The 9,641-nt window shown below is 40.6% G+C and overlaps 1 protein-coding gene and 1 long non-coding RNA gene across 7 annotated transcripts in view; one reads left to right on the top strand and one right to left on the bottom strand.

Annotated features, from left to right (window-relative positions):
• NCKAP5 (NCK associated protein 5) overlaps positions 1-9,641 on the top strand; it is a 376,424-nt gene that overhangs the window by 104,247 nt on the left and 262,536 nt on the right. The window lies entirely within an intron of this gene.
• The window catches only part of LOC148223236 (uncharacterized), a 57,226-nt gene that overhangs the window by 5,571 nt on the left and 42,014 nt on the right, over positions 1-9,641 (bottom strand). The window contains exon 2 of the long non-coding RNA XR_015804919.1: positions 8,940-9,133. This is a non-coding gene — a long non-coding RNA (uncharacterized LOC148223236). The remainder of the gene's footprint in view (positions 1-8,939; positions 9,134-9,641) is intronic.

Here is a 9,641-nt window from a genome sequence, read left to right as displayed (position 1 = left end):
CTGTAGAAATCCTGAGCTAGAGCTGTACCTTTCAGCTGGCTCTCAGGTACTCAAGGTCACCTTTCTGTCACCAGCCTAGGACGATATATGTTTGCTCTGCTGGTTCCTGGGCTGAAAACCTGACCCTCAAGAAAAGCTGAGCAGTGCCTCATGTCTTAGGTAGGGAAATGCCTTGTTCAGTTCCTGTTGCTCCTTGAACCAAGACTGCAGCCTCAAGGATGAGATCCCAGAGGGATTCATGAGGACAGGGGGAAACTATTGAGTGAATTCTGCTCCATTCTCCAAGAGAGCTTTTAAGGCTGAGGCCCATAAAGTCTCCATGGCAGTGGAGCCCAAAGCCTGGCACCCCAGGGGTGGGTGCTGCATTTCTGGTGCATTTGGAGCTTTCCCAGAATAAGGAGGGAGGGGGCTCACAGGGGCTGCAGGGCAGCCAGGATGCTGAGAACAGACATGCCTGCTCTAATCACTGCATGTCAAGTTCCCAGCTTGGGGCTGTAGGCAAGCACCATCCAGACACTCAGCAAGAGTCCAGAGCTGCCTCTGGACAGCGATTCCCCCTGCAATAATAATCAAACAAACTTGTTTGGCAAGATATTTATTAATAGCTGCCAGTGTGTAATGGATACTAAGTACATTCTAGCTCTGCTTTAGAGGATTTTTAAAATTCAGTTGCTGTCTAAAGCAAGGACTGCAGTCCACTCTGTGTAACAGAGAATCCTCCAGCTCAGGTCCTGCCAAGACAACCGTGTAGCAAATTATTGTCAGAGTGAAGATTCTCGAGAGTTTGGTAGTTTGAGAGTTTATCTATAAGTTTTAACCTTGGAAAATGCCTCATGGATTGTGGTGAGGGAACTGGTGTAAGAACTGTGGAGTTGGGGTCCTGTAATAAAGATTTGTATGAAGTACAGAACTTCAATTGGAATGTTAAAGATATATATAGCTATAGCTAATGCACAGCATTTATTGGAACATGCCTCAATAAATCTTCCTTTTTTAGGATAATTAACTACAAGGAGAAGGGAGAGTGGGAAAATTATAAGTGGAAAGTCTTTTATTTGCCAAAACTCTGTGTTTTAGGCATCTTACATAGTCAGTTATATACTGTGCAAAGACAGATCAGGGATAGAAAATCGCACTGGCATCACTAGGGTTTTCTGCCTGACATTAATCTCTGCTTTCTTTACACTCTGATTAACAGTTTTCAGTTACTTTTTGTGGTCACAACTTGGAATTAAATGAGACAAGCCACGTTTAAAAATCAGAATGCATTCTGGCAGACAGATTTTTGGCACAGGTTACTCTCTCTGTGCAGTGCACGAAGCTGTGATCAGAATCTCCAGTGAGAAGAACTAAGGCCACAAGTGGATCTCTGCAGAGGAAGATATGAAGTTGAAGATACTGCTGGTTTAGGACCAGAAAATAACATGGCATATTAATTACACTGTTTCATATTTTATTAATAGTTGCCTTGATTTCCTCTTAATCCCACAAAATAGTCACACGTTTTCTGGTCCCCTGCTCTGCAGCTTAACTTACAGATATACAGTCTATCAGACTCTTTCAAACTCTGCTTCAGGAGTAAACAAGTGGTGGCAGCTTTATAAAACCCTTGACACTGTTCCAGGGTTTAAAACCTCTGTTTATCCAGGATTCAACAAGGACAGAAATTACTTTCATAACAGAACTCTAGTAATGCTCCCTGCTAATGCTCGAGTCCTTGAGATATCATTCATTAGCTCTCAAATTTATGTCTACTGTATATTGTCTGCAGGCAGAATAGTTCTTTTAATGAAGAAAAACTGGATTTTTCTCCTTGATCCATGTAAGTCAGCATCTGATGTTATCTTGGAGATAACTAACAAACATTGAGTTTAAAATAGAAAGGCAATGAGCTGCTCCCTCTGTGTCAGGAAGCCCTCCAGATCTTCCCAGTGTGCTGCTCTGCACCCAGGGAGGAGGGAGGGACTGCACTTTGGTGTGAATGTAAATATATCCAGAGAATTATAAAGAAGAGGAAGTTTAAATATAAGCAAAATAGTAAAAATAGCACAAATAACACAGTGAGCTGCCAGGAAGTGACAAAACTTCCAAAGAGAATTGGAAGGAAAGAGATCGAGAGGGCACAGATGAGTGCAGCGTGTCAGTGGACATCAGTTCCCCTGGGAAGAAGGGCCAGGGTGGGATGAGAGCCCGGGGTCTAACCCTTCTGCCCTGCCCATCCCAGTGAGGAGCTTGGCACATGGAGCAATCCTGGGAGCCTGCATCCTTGCATGCCTTAGGGAAACTTGTTTGCCTCTGTTTATACCTAGAGAACCCTCAAAAGGATGTGAAATGAAACCCTAAGTAGTATCAAGCTCACAAAGGACACCAGGCTAAAATGAAAACCACAGTTTCTGGTTTTGGTGTGCTGTTTCTTGGTTTGGAAGTCATCAGCCTCTTGCATGTTTGGCAGTGGTTTTGCCTTGGCTGAGGTCAAGGGCCTCACTGTAAGGGCCTGTGTGTCCTGTCTTTGCAAATACAAAATAGGATTCAAGAGTCTGAGCTAACTGAATTGTGAGCATGTGCTCAGAAATCAGAGGTTCCATACTGAAGAACAAATACTGCTTGTCATATTTCTCCCCATAGCTTGCATTACACTCTCAGTATTTCACAGTGTTTGAATATTTTTTTGGCCTGCAATAATTTGCAGTTTCTCAAACATGAAGGACAATTGATAACTTAGAAGTTGCCTAATGAGGAATTGTCTTATTTGTGTCAAGGGATTCAGCTCTTGCAGCTTCATATTGCTTAGACCAGAGGGTTTGGATACTCAGGTGCCCACTGCCATGTGTTTAGATTGTCCCACCAGTAGAATGTGCTGCTGTGGTTGGGTGGCTGTAGATCCTCAGTGCATCACTGACAGTGACAGATCTTCAGTCACTCAGTGAGGGAATTAAATACCAAGTGTTATGTGACTGTAATAAAGAATAACATGTACTAATTCAGATTAAATACACAAAGCTTAATTTCATGGAATATCTAGGTAGTGACAAAGGAACACTTTTTTACCAAAGACTGTTTTGAAACGTGCATTTATATGACTACTATATTAATTCATTATAACATATTTTTTATTGTAGCAAGGGATGTATCAATCCAGCTTCTAAATATGCACATTTACATACTACCAACAGTTCTAACTCATGGACAGTGACTTCCTGACATCTGTTGAGCTTGTCTTTGCTCAAGAAAGGGTATAACTAAGGTTTCAGAGCAGGCAGGATTTGCTCTGGCAAAGAAAGGCACATCTGGATGTCCTGGCTGTGTTTATTAGTTCACTGATCTGTTCTAACCTGGATAAGGAGAGGGTACAGAATTAGGCTGTCTTTATAAAAATAGGCTACTCCATGATGAATGGATTCTCTCTCCTCCTACTGTGGATGAGTGTCAGCAGAGTCTCTGCAGCATATCTGTGTCAGTACAGATTCTACTGATGATATCCTATGGAGGCACTCACTGAGTCATCTCTTCACCTTTTCAAGAAGTATTTCATACACAAGCAGGCAGCTGTAGTCTGTACTACTGAGTCAGGCTTGGTAGATTATTTTCTAGAGTAAATAAATTAGACTGCACTGATCTGCAGATGAATTGTCATAGTGGGGCCTGTCTTAAGCAAAAGCTACAATGAGAATCTCCTGGAGTGTGTTATTATCTGCACAAAAGATGTGACCTCCAGAGGAGCTCAACAGCTCCACTGAATTTACATATTGCTCATTTTATCTGAATTAATGTGACCAAGTATTCAGGTACACTGAATAACCATGTAATGCTCTTTTTAAAAGCTGTGTACAGGTTTTGTCCATCTCATTTCGGTGTATGAGAGAGGAGGCACATTACTCTAGCTGTTCTTTGTACCCTGAAAAGATGCTTTGAGAAAGCAGGCAGACAAATCAGAAGTGTGACAGAGCTTTTTTCCAAATGCTGTTTGAATTTTTATGTGAACAAAAGTTTGACTGACTTGGGTTTTTTGTTATTTATGACAAACAAAGCTCAGATGCTGTACTGTCCTGCACTTGCTTGGCTGTCTTTACAGGGACATTTGTGAGCTTGGCACATCTTTCATTTGAAATGAAGTGGAAAATCTCCAGCACTGTGGCTGGTGCTGGGTTTCATCACATAACTTTAAAGCAACCATAATCTACAGTGAATTTTCACTAAAATAAGATACATGTTTCTTCAGATTTAGTGAAGAGAGTAATAAAATGTGGATTAGCTGCTGAAAACTCTTATGAAAACATCTTTTCAGTATGTGAAAGGGGAAGGAAATTATTTCTCTGTCTTCACAATGAAATGGAGAGAAATAATTTTAAAATCACCTCAGTCTCTTTCTCTCTAACATCTATGATGCTCCACGCCCTTTGTACTGGTGTCAGATAGAGAAAACTCATGAATGATGCACCTTTGTAGTCACAGCTGCAAAAGCTTCAGCCCTACCTTCCTATGAAGGTTAAATAAATAAAACAGGGAGCCAGTAGGTAGTTCTTGAATTCCTGCTGAAAACCAAAATTTAACATCCTTTCGGCAGCGTAAGGTTGAATTTATTGCAAGAGAACGCCATGATAAAAACCCTCAAACTTTTCTCTGAACTACAGAAAATCAAGATTTTTCAGTTTCTCCTCTTGTTAAGTTTTTGCCCACCTTCAGGAAGCACTGGGCAAGGTTCTGTGTTTCAGCTCCTTTCTGTTTTTTCAGAAACATATAGCATCTACCAGTTGTGGTGATTGTGGCCACATGGCATTGAAATAAAGCAACAGTTCAAATTTGGGCCATTTCCCCTTCTCAAATCAGATGTCAGTCTACAAACAGCAGAAGGTGAAATGCCTTACTGAAATTCTTTCTCCTTTTCCTGTAGGTTTTTGTGGTTTGTTGTTTATTTTTCTTTTCCTTTGCTCTTTTATCCTCAAATCTCACAAAACACTTCCTGGCAATGACAATACAGTTATGGCACACTTGTGTGCAGTATCAGAACAATATCACCAGACTTCTGTGTAACCTATCAAAATTTCCTCGGCACACCTTTACACTAATTATCTCTGCTAATTCACTCCAAAGCACGGAATAATTACAAGTTTCTTGTGTCCTGATATTATAGGTCACCACAGTTTTCTTCTTTTCCCTAGTGTGTTTATTAGCCCTTCAGCTTTGTTTGTGAGCAAATTCGACCATGGCTGAACTTAGATCAAAAGGAGAATTCAACAAAGCTCTCTTGGTTAGCCCCACTCGTTGTTTGTGAGCTGACTCACATTCCTGCACTGCAGCCCTGGCAGACACAGGGGCACAGAGGGAGCCTTGGCAGGGCTGAAGGGGCTCTGCTGCAGGACTGATGAATGCACAATTGATGCTTTCTGCAACAGCACGATGACCTCTTCTTTTAATTGCACTCCAGTGAGCGGGGCTGCTTTGTGCCCTTGTGGGAAGGGCTTTCTAGCAGCTAAGTTTTGAGCTTCATCTCCAAGCAGTGGATGGGCTGCCACCAAAGCTGCTGGGCAGTACAGCTGGCCTAGGTGGTCTAAACCTAAATAAGTCTAAACTAATATTGATTATTGCAGAACAATACATACAGGAATGAAGCTGGACAGCAGACAGACTGAAAAATCTACAAGAGGAGTGCCAGTCCCCACGGCATCAATGTGTGACTGTGGGCATTGTCCTGGTTCTCTGCTCCCTTTGTGACTCTCTATTGAAAACACAGATCAGTGCAAAGTCTCAGCCCCTCATACTTAAAAGCCATCAATTGACTGGCTCCTGATACTTTTGAGATCTCTTCTCCTTCCAAACACCTGCATCCCAAACAGCTTCCAACATCTGCATCCCAAAAAAAGAGAGAAGCTACCTTTTACTGTGGGAAATACAATTTTTTCCCAGATATCATGTAAAATAAAGAGAATATAAAGAAAATACCAAGTGTTTCCAGAATTGAAGGTCAGATTTGTTTCCTCAGTTTTAGATTTACACCAGTAATTCCATCCCACATGTAACCTACTCTGCTGGCTTAGTTGAGTACACAAATGAACACACAGTAAATTGGGCCATTTCTCCTGTAGAATGAGAAGAGAAAGATAAAATAGATAGTTTATTATCCTTTTATATGCCCTAGGTTTCTTGGATAAACTGATGGACTGGACCATGTAGATTGCAATTTAGGGAAGAAAAAGCTGCAGTTGGGTGGTTTTCCTGTTCCTACCTGTCAGTGGACATATCATGCATGGGATGTGAATAGGAGATACTACTGAGACTCAGCAGAGTTTGTTTTCTCTTTTCTTCTTTCTGCTTGCTGTGATGAAGCAATCTGGGTTGCATCACCGAAGACAAAATTATCATGATTTGCAAGTGAATAATTAACATAATCTATTAATTTTTCTTAATTAACCCAAAAGACTTAACTGTGGCAATACTGTCTGTCCTGGTGACATTGACCTAAGAATATGACTACAGTCCTGACTAGCAAAAAATCTCAGCTCGGTTAGAAAATATTTAATGTGCTCTCATCAATGAGATCCCTCACATCCTCATGTCTGGGAAGTGCCAGGCAGGAATCAGTAGGGCTGTCAGCTCCAGGATAATAGGGCTGCCTATCACCAGGTGTTTGGTGCCACATTGCAGCTGGCATTTCAACATGAACCTTGCTTTGAAAATGCCAGTCTTGGCAGAATTGCCATTCCCAGAGATCATCCTATTTGGTATAAATATATTTATATGTGGTAGGAACACAAAAGGATGATCTAAAAACCCATGTGGTGGGAATTGATGAGTTCAAGGGAGTTCTAAGGTTCATTTTTGGGTTTCTGTGTTAGAGCTTTGCATAATTCAGCTGGAAATGGAGGTAGTGAGTGCCTGCATATTTGGAAAGTAGGGAGCATGTGTGGTGTAGGGCCTTGGCTGAGCCTGTGTGACATGTGCAGTTTTCTTTGCTGTCACTTTGATATTCTGAGGCCTGGGAAGCTAGTACTAGTACTGAGGGAAGATGATGTATCCCAGAGTGTTTGTTCTGTCATGAACAAACTTAAAGTTAAAAGATGTTATTAAAAGCTGTGCTCATTTCCAGGTCAACTTCTATGAACATGAAAAAAGATAGCCAAAGCCTTTAGCTTCTCCTGATTGTGCTCAAAGCACTGAACTGTGAAATAATGCTTAGAATTGATCACAGATGCCTAACATAGTCCACCTAATGCGATAAAACTCCTTTAGGTATAAGGCACAATTAAACAGAATTTGAAGGCAAGTGCATGATATGTGTGGTTAATAAATTGTATAATAAAATTATTGTTCATTGTTATTTTAGGACTCTTGTGTTATTCACAATGTCTATAGATCTTAATGAAATAAATGTAGTAAGTGAAGGTGGAGAATATTAGAGCTTATTTTGGCATAAATTTCTTGATTATTGGAACTTCCTATTAGAATTTCCTGTAAAGCTCATTTATGGAAATAATTAGAAATAAACTCTTGAGATCCACTTTGTGAGATTAATCTTCTTTACAAATTGCCACTCCAAGGTAATTGGTGTCTCTCTGTTCTGAGAAACTTTATCACAAGTAAGAAATGCGATATTAGGTTTGAAAATTAATACACGATAATCTTCTGATGAGTATTGGACAGCACATAATGAGCTTATGCTTTTGCAAGCAACTGAGTGAAGAAAATATTGCTGAAATGAAGGAGGAGAGCTGGGATGGGTCTGAACCCTTTTGAATTAAATTTCATAACTTAGAGGATAAGTAGAGCTCTGATACCTGGTTAGCAGCTGGACAAAGTAAACAGTGTTGTGACTTTTTGGAAGACAATATTCAGTTTTTAAGGAACTGGGTTTGAACAGAGACAATCAGGAGTCATTTTAGAGACTTGAAACAATACTAGAGTGCTGTACCCTGGCTCAGACTGAGGTATGATAGAGCCATAAGTGCAACATAAACTCTTGTCATCTGCAGAAAACCTCCACAAAAGTAGCTAATTGGATATGCTGGACACTGGAAATGTAAATGTGGGCACTAAGTACACAGCCTTTGCCATAGATGGGATGCTCATCAGCAATTTCTCATATCTCATACTTTCTTAAATATGTCTCATTGTAAATAGCTACCATTTGCTGTACAGCAAAAGGAAGGGATCTAATATGCTTCCTGAGTGGAAGAATTTAAAATATTGCCCAATATACATCTTGAGGAGGAGAAAAGATCAGCAACCAATATTGTTGCTCTGTGCTTTTAAGAGAATTCCTGTCTGTGTGTATCTGTGAGTTCTCTCCTAGTTAAAGAGTGGGTCTGTGATTGATGTCAGCTGGTAACATCACTGCCAGTTGTACTGCAACTTAAAACAGACATCACCAGGGGCTTTTAAATGTCATTTTTGCAGAGTCAGATCATGAAACTCAATTCCTTGCAGGATAGCTTGTTGCCCTCTTCACTCAGCTCTGGCACTCTTGCAGTGTAGCTACTGTAAATCTTTGGCGCTTCTAATTTAATTTTCTTTTTATTGTTTTCAAACCAGACTTTACTAACAAGAGATAAATAAAAATGCTTGTGCAATTTGCAAAATATTTCACATGTAGAAGTGTTCCAGAACCAAAAGCAGCCTCCTATGAGTGTGCTGTCTGGTGAGACATGCCAAGAGGATGGCCCAAAAAACCTGAATCCTCCTGTTCAGAAATGAGTGGAAAACTGAGGTTATAAATACATCTTAAATAGCAGAGTTATTAAAAGTGATGTGCAGGAAGATGCCACCACTGCCTCAGTTCAGACCCTTAATAAAAAGCCCACTTGCTACCAGGGCTGAAGTGAGACCTCTTGTTTCGGGCAGCCCCAGTGTCAGCTGTAACCAACCAGTGTGAACAAATTGTTTGTAGACAGGGAGTAAACACTTCCCAGAGCAAATGGGTCCTGCGAGGCCCTTTCATTACCTACCTGCTGATTGCTGTTTTCTCCTGGACACATCTGCCTTTCTGTCCTCACCCAACCTGGAGCAAACATCGGAGCCTGTAGGGCAGCTGCACTGAGACTGCAGAAGGTGAGGCTGTCCCTCCCACTTTAACCTGGAAACTGCTCCACCAAATGAACTTAAAGGGGCAGTGAGAAAGTGGATTGGCCACAGCCAGTACCTGAAAATGACAACAAACATTTTCTGCAATATGTTTGATACCAATCAACACATTTTTCTTATTTCCCAACTGTAGAACTATCCATAAGTAGGGTTTCATTATTTCTAATCATCTGTAGATGCCTCTTTTTTTCATAACTTTATTTTCTCCTCACAACTTACTCTTAATTATTTTAACCATCAAATGACCAGGAATTATTACTTGGAAATGCACAAAAAGTATCTGCTGCTTAGAAAGAAGTGTAGGAGAATTTTAACTCATTACCCCATTTCTCCACTGCAGATCAAGATGGATCTGTCTGCCTATATGAATGTGCTAAGGTGTAAAAATATTCTGAAGATATGTATATACACGATGGTTCTGCTTTGAACATTTCTTTAACATTTGGCCAAATAAGAAGCTTTTCCTCAAGGATTTTTTATTCCAATAAAGTGACAGTAATAGGATCTGAATACTGGAAACAGTAGATCCTTCTAGCATGCTTCCAAGGACTGCATGGACATGTTTC

This window comes from Sturnus vulgaris, chromosome 7 (assembly GCF_052056855.1).
Source record: "Sturnus vulgaris isolate bStuVul1 chromosome 7, bStuVul1.hap1, whole genome shotgun sequence".
NCBI lineage: Eukaryota > Metazoa > Chordata > Aves > Passeriformes > Sturnidae > Sturnus > Sturnus vulgaris.
Note: the sequence above shows the minus strand (reverse complement) of the source record. Positions and strands in the feature narration are given on the sequence as shown.